This window comes from Pteropus medius, unplaced genomic scaffold (genome assembly GCF_902729225.1).
Source record: "Pteropus medius unplaced genomic scaffold, Ma_sr-lr_union100, whole genome shotgun sequence".
Classification (NCBI taxonomy): Eukaryota; Metazoa; Chordata; class Mammalia; order Chiroptera; family Pteropodidae; genus Pteropus; species Pteropus medius.
The window spans coordinates 8948644-8964337 of NW_024349800.1; the positions used below are offsets into that span (position 1 = coordinate 8948644).

The 15694-nt window shown below is 31.5% G+C and overlaps 1 protein-coding gene and 1 pseudogene across 1 annotated transcript in view; one reads left to right on the plus strand and one right to left on the minus strand.

Annotated features, from left to right (window-relative positions):
* The window catches only part of PCDH9 (protocadherin 9), an 827532-nt gene that overhangs the window by 593300 nt on the left and 218538 nt on the right, over nt 1-15694 (minus strand). The window lies entirely within an intron of this gene.
* On the plus strand, nt 7574-7692 carry LOC120622645 (uncharacterized; annotated as a pseudogene).

Below are 15694 nucleotides of genomic sequence, written 5' to 3' on the forward strand. Positions count from 1 at the left end.
ACCTATTTTCAGATGCTGAAATTCAAAAGCCCATTTAAATGATAATTTTCAGATAGAGCTTATAACATATTTATGGTAAAATTGCTCTGCAAACCAAATATGGGAAATAAAAACAACAATATGGACTTCTTTCTGCAAAATAAAAGTTATTGCAATTTCTGCAAGGTTACTTCTGTGGGGTGTGTGTGTGTGTGTTTGTGTGTGTGTGTGTGTGTGTGTGTGTGTGTGTGAAGGACTAATATACCATACATATTTGTATTTATAAATAACAAACATTTCTATTTATAAAGAATTATGTAAAATTATCAGCATTTGTTTAGAGAAGAATAACTCTTTTCTTTTAACTACATGTTTAAACTGTTGAGTTGATATCCAATGTCCTCATCAGAGCAAAAAGTTAAAGCCTAATAAATGAATAAAACTACAAGTCTTGGACTTTTCACTGTCTTTGAGCGGTATAGACTTGCAATTCATGTAAAAATTGACTCTAGGCAAACTTTCTTATAATTAGATCCATTCCTTTTGTAACGGAATGAACTTATGTATATTTCAATGAACAAGCAAGGCCTTGCATCACATTTCATTGAGAAACTAAGAGCCATTTGGCAGAAACTGCCTCTTATTGTATCAAAAAAAGTCTATGAATCCACATGGTCCTGAATCTATCTTTTCCATCATCTTATTCACTAACAATGGTGGAAATATATCTTTTTTTTTCTATTAAAAGCTGATATGACCATGTGTTCTGGAAACAATCTACCTCCCCTTGTCTTTGAAGGCACCTTTCCCTGAATCGTCAGCACCCCTCCCTGATGGTCATTCTAACAACATACAAGTGTTCTGCAGTGACTCTCATTTCAAAACAAACACAAACGATAGTATTTTATTCCACCATTTCCACTAAATTGCCATCGACTTTTCTCTCAATCATGCTGGAAATTTTTGAGTCGTCAATTTTAATCAAATCTCCTCCCTTATAACTCCAAAAACTATATTTTTAAAACCTCTATGACTGTCAAATCATATGGATACTTTTCAGTGCTTATTTTACACAATTGATCATGTTATACTTGAATCTCTACTCCTCCCAAGTCTCTCTCTCCTTCTTTCTTTCTCTTAGACTGCTAGTTATTTTCTCCTATCCCTCTGCCTGTCTCTAATTCTTTCTTTCTTATATAATTCTCTTCTATTTAACTACTGACTACTCAATCTCTTAATAACTCACTTTGCAGTAATGCTCTTCTATTTCCTCAGCAAGGTGATGCCTTCTATTCCCATTGCTTTTAATGCTATTCATTTGGCGATGATATCCACATTAAACAATTTCAATTAATCAATCAATGATACCAATACACACATTTATGTCTTTACATCTAGATCTATTACATTTATATCTAGCTATCTCAACTTCTGATACTGCCAACAACTAGTTTGTACCTCATTTCTTCATCACAAGAAATGGCAATACTGATTATTCAGTTACTCATGTTCCTAAAGGGGAAGACATTCTTCAAACCTCCATCTTTCTCACCAGCCCTATTCAATCCAACAAGAGGCGAACCTGACTGCACCACATATTCTTTCTCTCTCTCTCTCTCTCTCTCTCACACACACACACACACTCACACACACACACTCACACACAAACCCTCTTCACCTCTACAATCCAGATGAAGCCCAAGTCCACTTCATACAACACAGTGAGGGTAACATTACAAAAGTATAAAGGGATTACATACTCCTCTACCTAAAATAATTTTAATTTAAAATAAGATAAATATTTATTATCTTGGTCTACATATCCTTATGGTTTCTAACCACTTCAACCATTACTCCATTTTCTAGAAATTTCTATCCATCCTTCAGATTTCAATTATAATACTACTTCCTATAAGATAATTTTCCTGATTTGATATAAAGTGAGTTACTTTACCCTTTCTCATCTCCTCAATTTTTCCATTATAAAGCTTATTGCAATCTGTAATCATATATTTCTTTGAATGATCACTTATTTAAAACTATAATAGTCGCTAAATTAAAAGAATCATAAAAGTTGTGTTTATATATGCTTTATTACTTTATATCTAAACCTTTGCTTAATTTTTGCCACTCACCAGGTACTTTATCAATATTTGCCGAAGAAATATTTTAGCAAAACCTTTTCAGTAGTAAAGAGCATTAGAGTGAATGAAATTCAGTGTAGATCAAAGACAAACAAAAAATTCATAAAAACACATGCTGTTTCCAAGCTGTTTTGTAAGCTATATTTGCTCCATCATAGTCGGCCTTTGTACAATGCTTATTACACTAAGCTCTGTGTCTTTCCTATTAATGGTCTGTTTTAAATATGTGCTATATACTGGTTGTGAAACCTATTAACAGAATATATAAAGTACTGACCTTAAAGAAATTTCCATAATAGGGTAAAATAAGACGAAGACATAAAAAGGGAACAAGTAGTAAATGATACTCAACAAATATGCTTCAGAAAGGCTTTTTTTATTACTATTATAATTACTTTTCTAAAACTTGATCCAATTTGTCCTTATTGAATTCTTAACTTCTCTTTTGATTAACTTATTAATAGGATTCTTGCTATTCTATAAATTAAAACTCGTGACTTACTGAATGCAATATATCTCCATCTACCTTCTTGATTTGTCATAATGCGAATTATAAACATTATTAAGAATTTTAAAATAAACTGAAATGGTAAAGTTGAAAAATAAGATGGAACATTAAACTAAAATTTATGACATAGACGATTTATAACAAAAAGCTAGTCCTAATTTATCTACCAGTAACAATAAAATAACGAATCCATTACATCAGCTTCTACAGAATATACATTTTCCTATAGAATGTGCTCCCAAGATATACAAAAAAGCCAGAATTACACGAAGTATATAAAAGTAAACATAAGCATTAAAATATAAAATTTACATTATGATTAAATATTTAGTTATAAAAGTAGAATTGGAAGTAGCCTTCTTCTCTGTTTTGATTGAATATATAAATATTTGAAAGCTGTCTTCCAGCACTACCTATATCCAGGATCTTCTGGAAGGAGAACCATGCCACCTACTCACCCCATCCACCCCCTCCTAAGAAATGTCATGTTATTTCTGCCACCTCTATTTAAACCGGCTAGCTGCGAGAACCACTTTCTTGTAAATAAACAGCGAGTCTGTACGCTTTAAACAGAAAATCTGGGGGAAAAGAACACACTTGGATTCTTCAATCCTCCCAGCAATATTTGTTCCTTAATTTCAACAAAATTATTTTATAAACAGCATTGTTATTAATAACAATGCAAACTCCTGGTCTCGGTGAACATTTAAATGTATTGCATGTTCCACTGTATGCTACATTTATTCATGAAAGACATTATTATTGAAACTTTAAAACTGAAAGTTATCAGAGAATAAAAGGTATCTTAACATAAAAAGAGACAAGTATATTTATCAATTAAGATTTCTATAAAAGTTCCAAGACAAGGGCAGTACACTGATAGGGGAGTCCCACTCAGTGTAGAAACTTATAATTAGGAAACAAATGATTTTGCTGTTTCCTCTCAGTCTTTCTCAGAAAATTTAGGTTCATTTTTGCATTTCTTGCATTCTATGAATCAAATAGGGTAAATGCAATTTTTTTTTCTTTATTGCTTGCTTACAACACATCAAATAGAAACATTATACCCGCTTTGGTTTTTCTGAAAGGTATACTTCCCTTCTTCACATAATTGCTTTTAAATTAGGTGATGTGAAAACCATACCTTTGGGGTCAGACAGGTTTATGCTTAAAATATTTTAGGGAAGTTAACTAGTTTCCTAATTTTTAAAATGGCAACAATCTACTTCACAGGTTGTTGAAAGGTTTGAATGAGATCTTAGACACACTCAAAAATCATTGGCTCACTATTCAATGTTTACTGTAGTCATTATGCTATTTCTCTCCCTTTCAGTTTTTCCGTGAATAAATTGACCAAATGCCTAAGTAGAAGAATGTACATCTGTTCACAACATCTAGTACATTTCAATGTCTTTATTGGCATGAAAGAGTGATTTTCAAAAAGGGTTTTTTCAAACATATTTTTATGCAGTAGGGATTTTCAACTTTGTAGTACATGACCAATTATACTAGACACTCACAAACTGTTATGGTTGGGTGTATGTGTGTGTGTGTGTGTGTGTGTGTGTGTGTGTGTATTCTTTTTATATATTTGTTTTATGTATATAAACACATCAGAAGATATATATATATATATTAGTTTTAATCTGAATATTTAAAATTTCTCTAAAAAAATTCAATTCCAACTTCTGCTAGTGACAGTCAATAGAAGTCAAAATGATGACCCAAAAAAATCACTCAGAAAGACCAAATGCCTTAGTCACCACTGGCATTTCAATTACCTAATAGTTATCTGAGCACATACATATATATACTTTTGAAGACCAGAAATAGAGTTTTTCAAAGTAAGAACATACCTCCTTCAACTTTAGTTAAAATAATTCATGTCAAAAACTTTCCTCATTTAAAAAATAATTTTATGTTCAGTAAGAGATTTGGGGGGGAAAGAGTTGTTTAACCTTTTATGTGACTACACCATACACACATATATAATATATGCATATATACATAATCATCCATGCAAAAATGTGTATATGTATTTACAAAATGATTGCAGAGACTGTCTGTCTGTCTGTCTGTCTGCCTAGCTATGTATCTCTCACCCCTCCCACCCATGAGTGCATGTTTGCAATCATAACTGTGATGTGAAAAAAAAGGTACGTATTGCTTCATTGAAAAGGTAGCTGGACAGAGGTGAGCATCATGGCATTTTCCTCCCCTTGTCTCTGATGCAGATAGTATATTTTCTGAGATGAGTTAAACCACAGACAATAGTAATTGGCTTAAATAACACAGTCTAATAATTTTATTAGTGTATAACTAGAAGAATGCAGATAAAAATATTTTATTAGCTCTCTCAATAATTATATTTTATTTTCTAGTTTTAAGCATGATCTAGACACCGTATGCCATACAGTGTTTTAGGTTACAACTGCATAATTATATAGTTATGTTTAACTTTGTGTTATTTAACTACAGGTAAACATAGTTTATTTCATAATTTGAAAATTCGCAATTTTTTCCAATTTTTATATGCTCTAAGAAAAAAACAATTCTAAACTAATAAGGATAATCAGAATTGATAAGAGGTTTGCCTTGTATAGTCTTCTGATTTGTTTTATTTTAAAAAAAAGGTTTTCCAAAAGTTACTGTTTACTAAAATAAATATTATTGCCTTTGTCCCTTAATTAAATCTGCACTACCCTGGGCCAATACACTGTTAACCAGGCCCTAATCTACTATATAGGAGAGGCCGAAAGGTACATGATAAAAAGCCATACTGTGGCTGCAGCTTCAGGCTTTATAGTCTGAAGAGCATGTTGCTATAACCCCTCGCTCTGCTGCTTTAGCACCAGATTTACTTAACTCCTTATAATGTCATGGGCTAATGTGTAAATTGGGGGTAAAAGTTCCTACTTCCCAGAGTTATAAGAATTAAATGAGATGATATGGGTAACTGCTACAACAGTAAGTGATACATTGAAAGCCAAAAATGCTTAAGTATAAAACATGAAGCACAGCCCCCCATAGCCTATTCTCACGCACAGCCCAGACAGAACTTTTAAAATATCAGATCATGTCACCTTCATGTTGAATCTGCAACAGCTGCCCTCCTCAGAATAAAATCTGAAGTCTGAATAAGGACCTCCTACAAATTTCTAAACCGTGCTGACTCTGTCTGACCTCAACATTTAAATTCTTCCCATAATTATCTCCTTCTCTGCTTCTGAAACCAACCAAGTGAGCTCCTGATTTGGCCACAGCACTTGTTCTTTCCCCAAACACTGAACATTAGTACTAGTGCTGCCAATGACCTCTCCCCACGAACCTAGTGCCTTCTTGGCCTCCTTCTTCCTCATTCATTATCTCTGTTCAAATTTCATTTTATCAGTCTTTCTTTACTCACCTAATTCACATCTGCACCCACTACACTGGTCTCTATCCACTCACCTTGCTTTATTGATTGATTTATTTTTATGGAACTTAAAAACATTTGATACACTATTTGTTTACTTATTTATCTTTTTATTGTTTGTCTCCCTCCAATAAAATGTAAGATCAGTGAGAAAAGGAATTTTTTTTTCTGTTTCTTCACACTGCTTTTGGGCTGCATATTGCACATGGGGTAGGGGGGAGGTTAATAAATATTTTCTGAATTAATAAACTTAGTTGGCATTAAGGTGTTAGAAATCCTAATGCCACCAATTACGCAGAATTTACTCAGAAACAGAATTTAGCAGATACTTTCAGCTAAAATACAATTAATAGTTGGTTCATAGTTATAGAACTTCTATGAAAAAGCACACTTCTAATAGTCTTAATTGTATAGTGTGAATATTAAACATTCTATAACATTAACATATTGAAGTAATATTAATATAAAATAAGCTATATAATTAATATATTCTGTATTAAATAATATCAATATTAAACATTGTATAAGTATTGATATTCATGTTAAATATAAAAATTTGTCATCATTAAAAATTTAATTTATAAAAATACTGTTGAGAAATAAAACTGTCACTCATGATAAAATTAATATAACAGCATTGATGGTAATTGAAGTGCTTTTAAAAATATAACATTATATATAAATATATATCCATTAGCAAACTATTTTAACCAAAAACAACAAAAAATAATTCTCTACATTCATTCTCATTGTAAAAGTACTTTATTTGTTTCCTACTCATTTAATGAAATTATAGTATGTGGTATTTTTGTGAGTCATACATCAAATTTTAGGAAAAATGACTCCACTCCTGGCCCCTTGTTTCTTTACCAATCCACATTACCATACTTCTTACATGGTGGTTAGTTTAAGGACAGATACATAACCCAAACCTGAGACAATCCAATCCATATGGTATCCAGAGACACCAGTGACTGTTTCAGGGTGAATCGAAAAACTAAACTTGTCTAATCCGAGGGAAGCCTAGGACTGGAGCTTGATGTTCCAGGTAGCATCCACGGAGGGGGTTCAAAAACTTTCAGAGCACTTTTGCTACCATGAGAGAAATTAGCCAGAAGATATATATTAAGATAAACCAAAGATGAACCAAGAAAAGGGCAGAAATATGGAGCAGAAACACTGATCAAGTCATAGGTGAAGTCTTTACATCCTGGCCTTTCAGATGGGAGAGACAATATTGTTTGTTTGTTTGTTTGTTTGTTTGAGAAAGTTTGAGTTGTTTTAATGCTGAGGGCAGCCAAGAATATTTACCATATTACTATAACCTCCTGTATGTTATCAAAAATCTGTAAATTAAGAAGTAGCCTACAGGACTGCAGGCTATCGTGAATAGGATCCCGCTGGGGTTAATAGTGCCAGCCCATACTAGACAGAGCTATATCTAAAATAGCAAATTTGTGTTTCTTCATACATACATATTTCCATTAAAATCATGTACTAAGAAATGAAAGAGAAAAAAGATACCCCATCTACGGCCTTGCCATCCTGAACAAGTCTGATCCTGTCTAATCTCGGAAGTTAAGCAGGGTCGGGTTGGGTTAGTACTTGGATAGTAGACCACCTAGGAAGACCAGGTGCTGTAGGTGTAAAAAATAAAAAATAAGGGATTGTAAGCTGACAAAGTCCTTGCAATCTGTGATTAACCAAGGGTTGCTTCACCTAAAAAAAAAGAAAAAGAAAAATGATACCCCATGGTTTTTAATAGAATGTTTTCTGATTCCTATGAATTATTCTTTCCTTTGGTGCTACAGATTATGCTCAGAGTGGTCACTACCTTTAAAGAAAAAAGCAAACCTATGAAATTTTAAAATGTCGCTTTGTAGACTAAAATTCGCAGAGTATTTACTAAGATAGAATGTTTTGTTCTCCTTCACTATCCAGGAGAGTTGGGTCACTTAAAAAAAAGTTTAAAGTTTCATTCATTTCTAATTTGCGAAAAGAAAGTGAGTATGTGAGAAGTTAGGTATACGTATGAGAAAACTTTCGAGAGAAAAAAAGTAAAAGATAATTAGCCAAATATAAATAGTTTTTGGATTACTCACTGCTTCACTTTATCCTTCTTTTGAGAAGGTAATTGGGAACTGATTGCATTCTCAGAATTACTAGAGATGCAGCAGATGGCTTTGAAAATATTCTCAAATTAAAACATGAGTTTAGTGTGTGCTCTGGCAACAAAAATCATAAAATTTTACTTTATACACTCACTCTTGTTTTTGCTGATGTAATCTAATGTAATTAAAAATTTCATTCTATTGAAAAGGTACTTTTTGCAAAAGTTCTCATCCTGAACATCATAGACTAATAAATACCAACTAAACAAGAGACACATGCTCGTAATTATAGATATTATGACATAATCTTAGACCCTTTCTATATATTTATACTATGCAAATATTCATACAAACAAAATTTAAAATTTCGTGAAGACAGATGTAAATAAAATTGTAACTTTATCAAATATTAGACTAGGATTTAGAGAAACCTCTTTAATAGCTCCATTTCCACTTACTGTAACACCTTAACACTAAGAACAAGGAAATCAGTCACTATTTCTTTCAAAATGGCTGGAGTAATAGAGATGTTTAAAGAATTATTTAAATCAGAAAATTAAGTACCCATGAAAATTGTCATATGCTTTTAAGATATCTATAATCTACATTTTCAAACGAGAATATTTTTTCTACCTCTTGCATATTTCCATAACTAAGATTCACTGGCGGTGCAGCAAGAAAATACATACTGGCCTGAGTCCTCACGGAAACTTAATACTAGAGCACTTCCTATCATTGTTTGATGGACCCCAGGAAAAAAATCACTAAATCTGCCCTCATTTCCTCATTTGTGAAAGGGAAGAGAAGAATTATTTGGATATGACAAAAGCTAAGATATTTTTAAACAATTTAATTCTAAAATGGAACCACACATTGGTTGGACTCAAGAAAATCATAGAAATAAAATCCATCTACTTATAATGAATTATGAAGAGAATAATTTAACTATAATGAAAATTTGTTATCAAAACTATTTCCACCAAAAATTTTTAATATTGCTTTACCAAAATAACAACTTATACATTATTTCGTAAAATACTGTACTTGCATATTTTCATGCTATTTTTCACAATTATGTTTTTAGTAATTTTCTGTACTGTTCCTAAAGATTGACTTGAAAAGGTCTCCTATACAAGCACACCCTCCACTTCATTCTTCCTGTTCCAGCTTTATTGACTATCAGCATTTTTCTTCCAATTTGCCAAAGGAGTCTCTGCTTTGGGGTTTTTTGCACTTACTTCTGCCTGAAACACATCTCCTCTAAATCATTACTTGCCTAGATCATTCAGATCTTAGTTCAATGCTCATACTCTCATGAAAGTGTCCCTGATTTGTTTAGCTATTATTGTATATTATACTTTCTACTCTTATTGCTCAGGTTTATCTTTTTTTGTGGTGCTTATTACAAGATGAAATTTTTTGTTTGTGTATTGGCTTACATTTTTTTTTTTCTTTACCTTGACAAGGATATATATTTCTGTCTTCCTTACTTTAGTTCCAGGATGAATCTCTGGCAATGAAACTTCTTATTGTCGAAAAATATAAAAGTGCATTTGGGCATTTATAACATATAAAAAGTTAAAAGATCGTTAAAATAATATGATGTTGATTCATTCACAGGTAATTAGTTATAATTATGTTACATATTTAAATTGTGTTCATAATTTTGCCTATCAACTAGTAACTATACCTAGTAAAATGCATGGTACACATAGTTAAATCTTATACATGTTTTTTCTCTATAAGCTTATTTGGAATTTCGGGTGCTAACAAAACTGGAGCTATTTTCTTCATCCCATGGACTGTATCAAAGTTTACAGGCTATATTTCTACCAGGCATCAATATAGCTTATCTGCATAACCGATTATAAAATTTACTTAGTTATTGAATGATATTTAGCTGTTGTACTATTCAAGCTCTGTAATAATAACTGCAGGGTGATGGATAATGGCTTATATCTACTATAAAAGCATGTAAGTTAGAAAAATAGATGTTTAGTTGTGTATGTGTATTCATTTAGATGTTGGAGTTGAGTGTATTATGCTCTTCCATTTTAATGCAATGCAGCACACTATACGACCTGGGAGAAAAAAAGTGTATAGAAAAATGATAGTCAGTCCTACCCATAAATCCTCATCTGTTCAATAGCCACTATATCCATTCCTTTAGCCATGAACATAACCTAAAAGTTCATAAATTCACATATTGTCTATTTTTTATTGGTAAGGTTTCTTCCTCACATCAGCCAAAACAGGAACATAAGCATTTCCTTGATTTCCTTTGACACTTTATGGATAAAATAATGGCAAAACAAGTGCAACTGAATAATCTTTTGCATTCAGGGCAGGAAAAAATCTAAGATAACCTGATTCTACCTTTAAGATGCAATATTGGATATAAAGTACAAATACTAGATAGTCTATTTACACAATTGATGGGAGAGGAATGATCTTCAGTTACTGGTTTTATTCTAAGAATTTAAATTAATTAACATCTTATTAAAATTTCTATAGTGAATATAGTGATTTGCTAATAGATTTTTAGGGGTACTAAAATCATGATGGTTTGAGATGCCTAAAATATATATAGCAAGATATTGTCAACAGCACAGAACATTAAGCTGTATATTGTTCCATGAGATTTCCTTCATTCTCGATGTCTAACATGTTCAAGATAAATATAAAAACAATCACATGATAGAGTGAAATAGAGAAAAAGTAAATAAGAACAATAGATAGTGCATGATTCTATTATTATAATATCAATGCACATATAGGAGACAGGCATATATATTATACATGGTGCAGGCATATATATTATACATGGTATATATTTAATCTATATAGCTATATCTATATATTGATATGTAGATATATATCACAGGTAGGAACATTGACGGATAATTGAAACTAAACTATTAACAGAGACTACTTCCTCCACAAATGGTATTAGAGGACAGAGATTTTAAATTTTAGTTTCCACACTTTAGTTTTGCTTAAATTTACTGCAATAAATATGTACTGCTTTGCAATTTTAAAAAAGTTAAACTAAAAAGGGGGCTGTGATTGACGATTGTATGTTGCTATTTTATTCCTTCAAATGTGTGCTTTGTAACATCTGTATTTTTGAGCATCTTAGAAACATTTAAAATAGAGTTCTTCTAATGATTCCAAAGTGACACGTTGGTATTTTCTGCAGCAGGCAAGAGCCCAGCTTCCTCTCCTGTTTACAAACACACAAAGGACCCTGGTGCGAACAGTGGTATCATTACATTGCTGCTTAATAGCACATGCAGTTGATACATTAATTGTTTTATTGACTATTTTAAAAGTTTATGACCTCATCTGCATTCCAATTTGACCTTGTTTTGCAGTTTTCTAGTGAATCACCACATTCAACAACCTACATAATGTGTATTATACCAATAAATTTACAAAATGAAAAAGAGTCAGATGATATGCACCTCATTATTTTTTTAATCAACTAAATCATTGGTAGGCAGGATTTATATTGCAAAGAATTGCATAATCACAAAACTGTGATGCTACAGCCTCATGATTAGAAAAGATGCTCCACATTTTTTAATATAATTTTCTTTTAAATAATAATTACCAGAGAAGTAGGCCAGGCAATATACTCAAGATTTGAAGCAAGAGAAGTAGCTTTAATTTTTTCAATTGAGATTTTATTTAAAAATGTCAGATGAATTAAGAATGGACTCCATGACACCATGTATTTATTCAAAAATATTTTTTAAATTAAGTTGTTATTTCTAAAACCTGAGTCAAGTCCTATGCTTCCAAAGAAATGAAAGCTGACTGGAAAGCACACATAAGTAAATTAAGGTCCTGGAAATTTGGTTAAGGTGCAAGATGAAAATAAAATTCTGCACCTTAAAACAAACTAGACAAATGTTGTCTGATGTTTATACAATAAAATCTCACATAAAGCACTTTTGCCAGTTTCCCCATTCCCATTCCACTCTCAAAATATTATGAAAAAAAAAAAAAATTTAGAGTCCTCACACAATTTCTCCCTTACTAGTCACCAAATAGCATGTTTGTGAGTTTTATGTTCTAAAAAGAAATAGGACAAGGTATTACATTCCATGAAAGAAAAAATGACACAGACTTTTGGGATATTTATTGAATTCTCATAATTGGAGAATATTGTTCCATATAGTGCTCTGAGTGCTTTTAAAATGCTTTAAGAAGTAGAATACATAAAATATTCCCCAGATGGAATGCAAATGAAGGAACTGGACAAAAATATAAATAAAAGAATGAAGAAAGAATTAGTGGAATTAGAATGTCAGAGCTAGATGCAATAGGGGCATCTATCTGTTCCTCCTTTTCTTAAAGGTGAAGAAATAAATGCCCAGAATTATGAAATGACTTGTCAACAGTTTCAGTATAAGTAGGGAGTGTCATAGTGATCTAAACCTAAAAGGCCTTGTAATTCCTTGTCTAGAGCTTTGCAACTGATTGTGATTTCAGAGAAGACTATGGAGAGCTATTCAGGGCAAATAAATGGTGTGTAAATTTGCTGACATTTGAAAGATATTCTCACATGCAGCAAACTTGGTCAGAGCACGATACATGCACTAAGCAACAATGAAATTACTGAAAGGATAAGTGAGTTTTAGAGAAGAGATTTTTGAGGGTCAAAAATTAAAGATCCATTCTTGTTTCCCGATCTTGGTGAAAAAGTATTGGTATATATATTCCATATGTTGCAAATTATAGACTGATTGTAACTCTAATGGAAATAATATGGAGCAACTAGAATATGGAATATTAAAAAATCATATTCTAATTAGTTTATGTATATCACATAAAATTAGCTAGAACTGTTTTTCATATTTGACCCACTAATATCCCAAAAAGCCTTATGAAATAAGACTGAGTCGCACTGTTACTAGTAACAGACAAGTTTCTTAATGCAGAGATCATCACTATTAAAACGAATTACATTTCGATTTCATCTTTCCAATGATTTGCTTTCTATGTTCTTACAAATACACTCATTTTAGAAAAAGACTAAAATTTATTCTTCAACTAATTTTATCAAGTAATGAACGCCACTTCCTGATTGTAGAAATAGCACTTTATGAAATTACTCTATGCTCCTAAGTCCTTTTTACCCAATCTCTTTACCAGAAAGACTTTCATTTCAGCTTCAGCTGAAATCACTATATTCATGAGTAATAAACTAGAAATCCTGTATACTTGTGAATTATTTTAGATATCTAAATTATTGTTAAAATTTACATTCTCACTTCATGTGACAGAGTGTCTAATTGACTATGTGCTTGGTATAGCAGCCACTTCCTAGGATTCTCACAGTATATTAAAAAACAGATTGAGCCATTAGCGCAATGGAGAAATAAAAAATTGAACAAGGAGAAATACTTCTTCAGACTGGCAGCATTTTCACCTGCACTGTAGAACAATTGAAAATTACTATCCCGATAGATACCCAGGCTATTTCCTTAGAAGAAACAAATAAAGCACTTTAGAATAGCAAATTTCAAAGACTGATGAAAAATAAGTTTTCGAGAGATAGCAGTATAATAAATGTATTGGCAACTTTGTTTTAATCTAAAAAAGATTTTGATTATTTTAGAAGAAAATGTGTTGTGGTTTTTTTACATGTTTTGGTTTGGTTTGGTTTTTCTATAATTGTAAAATTTTCTAACTTCTTAACAAACTTTGATGATAATTAAGTGAATGAAACTTTGATAATAATTAAGTGAATGAGACTAAACTGGATGCGGTTTAAAATAATAATTATGTGTGTCCTTAAATCTTGAGGGGTAAAATAGAATAAAGGTTCACAAGTCAAAATAAATAATTATAAACGGTAAACCCCAAGTGCCAGCTACGCCTGGATTGGTGAAAACTCAAGTGACAGCATTTAATGGTCTATCAGCAACCTCTCCTTTTCTTTTTCTCTGAGAAATTTAGCATTTGTAATGCTGTTAAGCAAGTGAGAGAACCAGAAGAAATCAATATTAAAAAAAAGAAAGAAAGAAAAAAACAGTTCGGTAGCAAACAAAATTGATAGTAATTTCTCATTTATGTTCAAAGGAAATTTATATTTCTGAAGAGGGTAGATGTCTCCACACTAGATTCTAATAAAATACTAACATTTATGTATGTTTGTATTGGGTATTTTCATTATCCACTAAATAACCAATACAAGTTCTGTCTTCCGACTCTTACTCATCCTAATTTTGATTAAAAATATTTCCATTTTTTCATAATAGAGAAGTACCTTTTCCAATCAAGAATAAGTCCACTACAGAGAACATGTCCCTTCTCTTTCTCTCTCAAAACAAAGAAAAAAACAAACAATAACAACAAAAAAATAGGGTTTGTCATTATTTCTCCATCAAGTTTGGTTTTCTTGTTATTAATATTAATTTTCCTTCCCAGAACCCCCATCTGAAAAGATTTTCAGTGTTAGTATTCTTTTTTTTTTTTTTAATTATGCCTCTGATTCCAGTTTACCAGTTATATGTGTCACCTGGACCAGAGTTCATTATATATATATTTTTTCTGTGAGACAGTGATTTGAATCTATCTGTTCATTGCCCATAACTTGTCTGTATATATGACAGCATCAAGGTAGAGCTCCAGACATTAGCAGTGTAAACTCAATTTTTCAAGACTAATCCATTCGTATCTGAAAATTATTAATAGATAAGAGCACATGAGGCACATTTTTTCCCGCTGCACTGGGCAAGGATAGGGAACTTCTCTTTGTGAAGTATCTGATCACGTGTATCACAGCCAAAAGTGTATAATTAATGCTGTCTTACCAAAATTAACTGTCTCCAGTATTACAAGAGTACTCTCTAGGAAGGGAAACTAAATGTAATAAATATACTTGTGTGTATGTGTATATGTGTGTGTGTGTGTGTGTGTAGAAACATGAGAGACTTCAGAATAAAATAACTTTCTCTAGTTACACACTTTTTTAAAAGCATCGTTTTAATTTACTCTTCTTTAATAAACATAGTAATCCTTTATTATTTCAGATTACCTTAAATTTAATTTATTCATTACAATTTCATTGACTAACTGCTTTTCAATTCCATTAACATTTTCACCTGAACTCAAGCCTGGGAAATAATTTTGAGTGAACATTAAAAATGTGGTTGACTTGAAAACAAACAATAACAACAACAAAAAAAAACTAAAACAAAACCCCAAATAAAGTCTTTATTTCAGAGGAAAAGCATAATTTCATGAAAGAAATAAAATATTTTCCTTGGGGGAAAATAATAGTGTTTTCATGAAGGATAGTAATAATTTTCACTAGCATAAATATAAATGGAAACAAGAGAAAGAAGCAATGTAAAAAATCACTGGGGCATACTACTTGATTATTAGGTGAAGTCTCATACCATAATATTTCAGACTGTAGAAAATGATAGATGGTTAAGTTAAAGTATATTTTATTTAATATCACTCTTTTCCATCAAATTGGAAGAGTGATATTAAATAAAATATACTTTAACTTAATAGAATA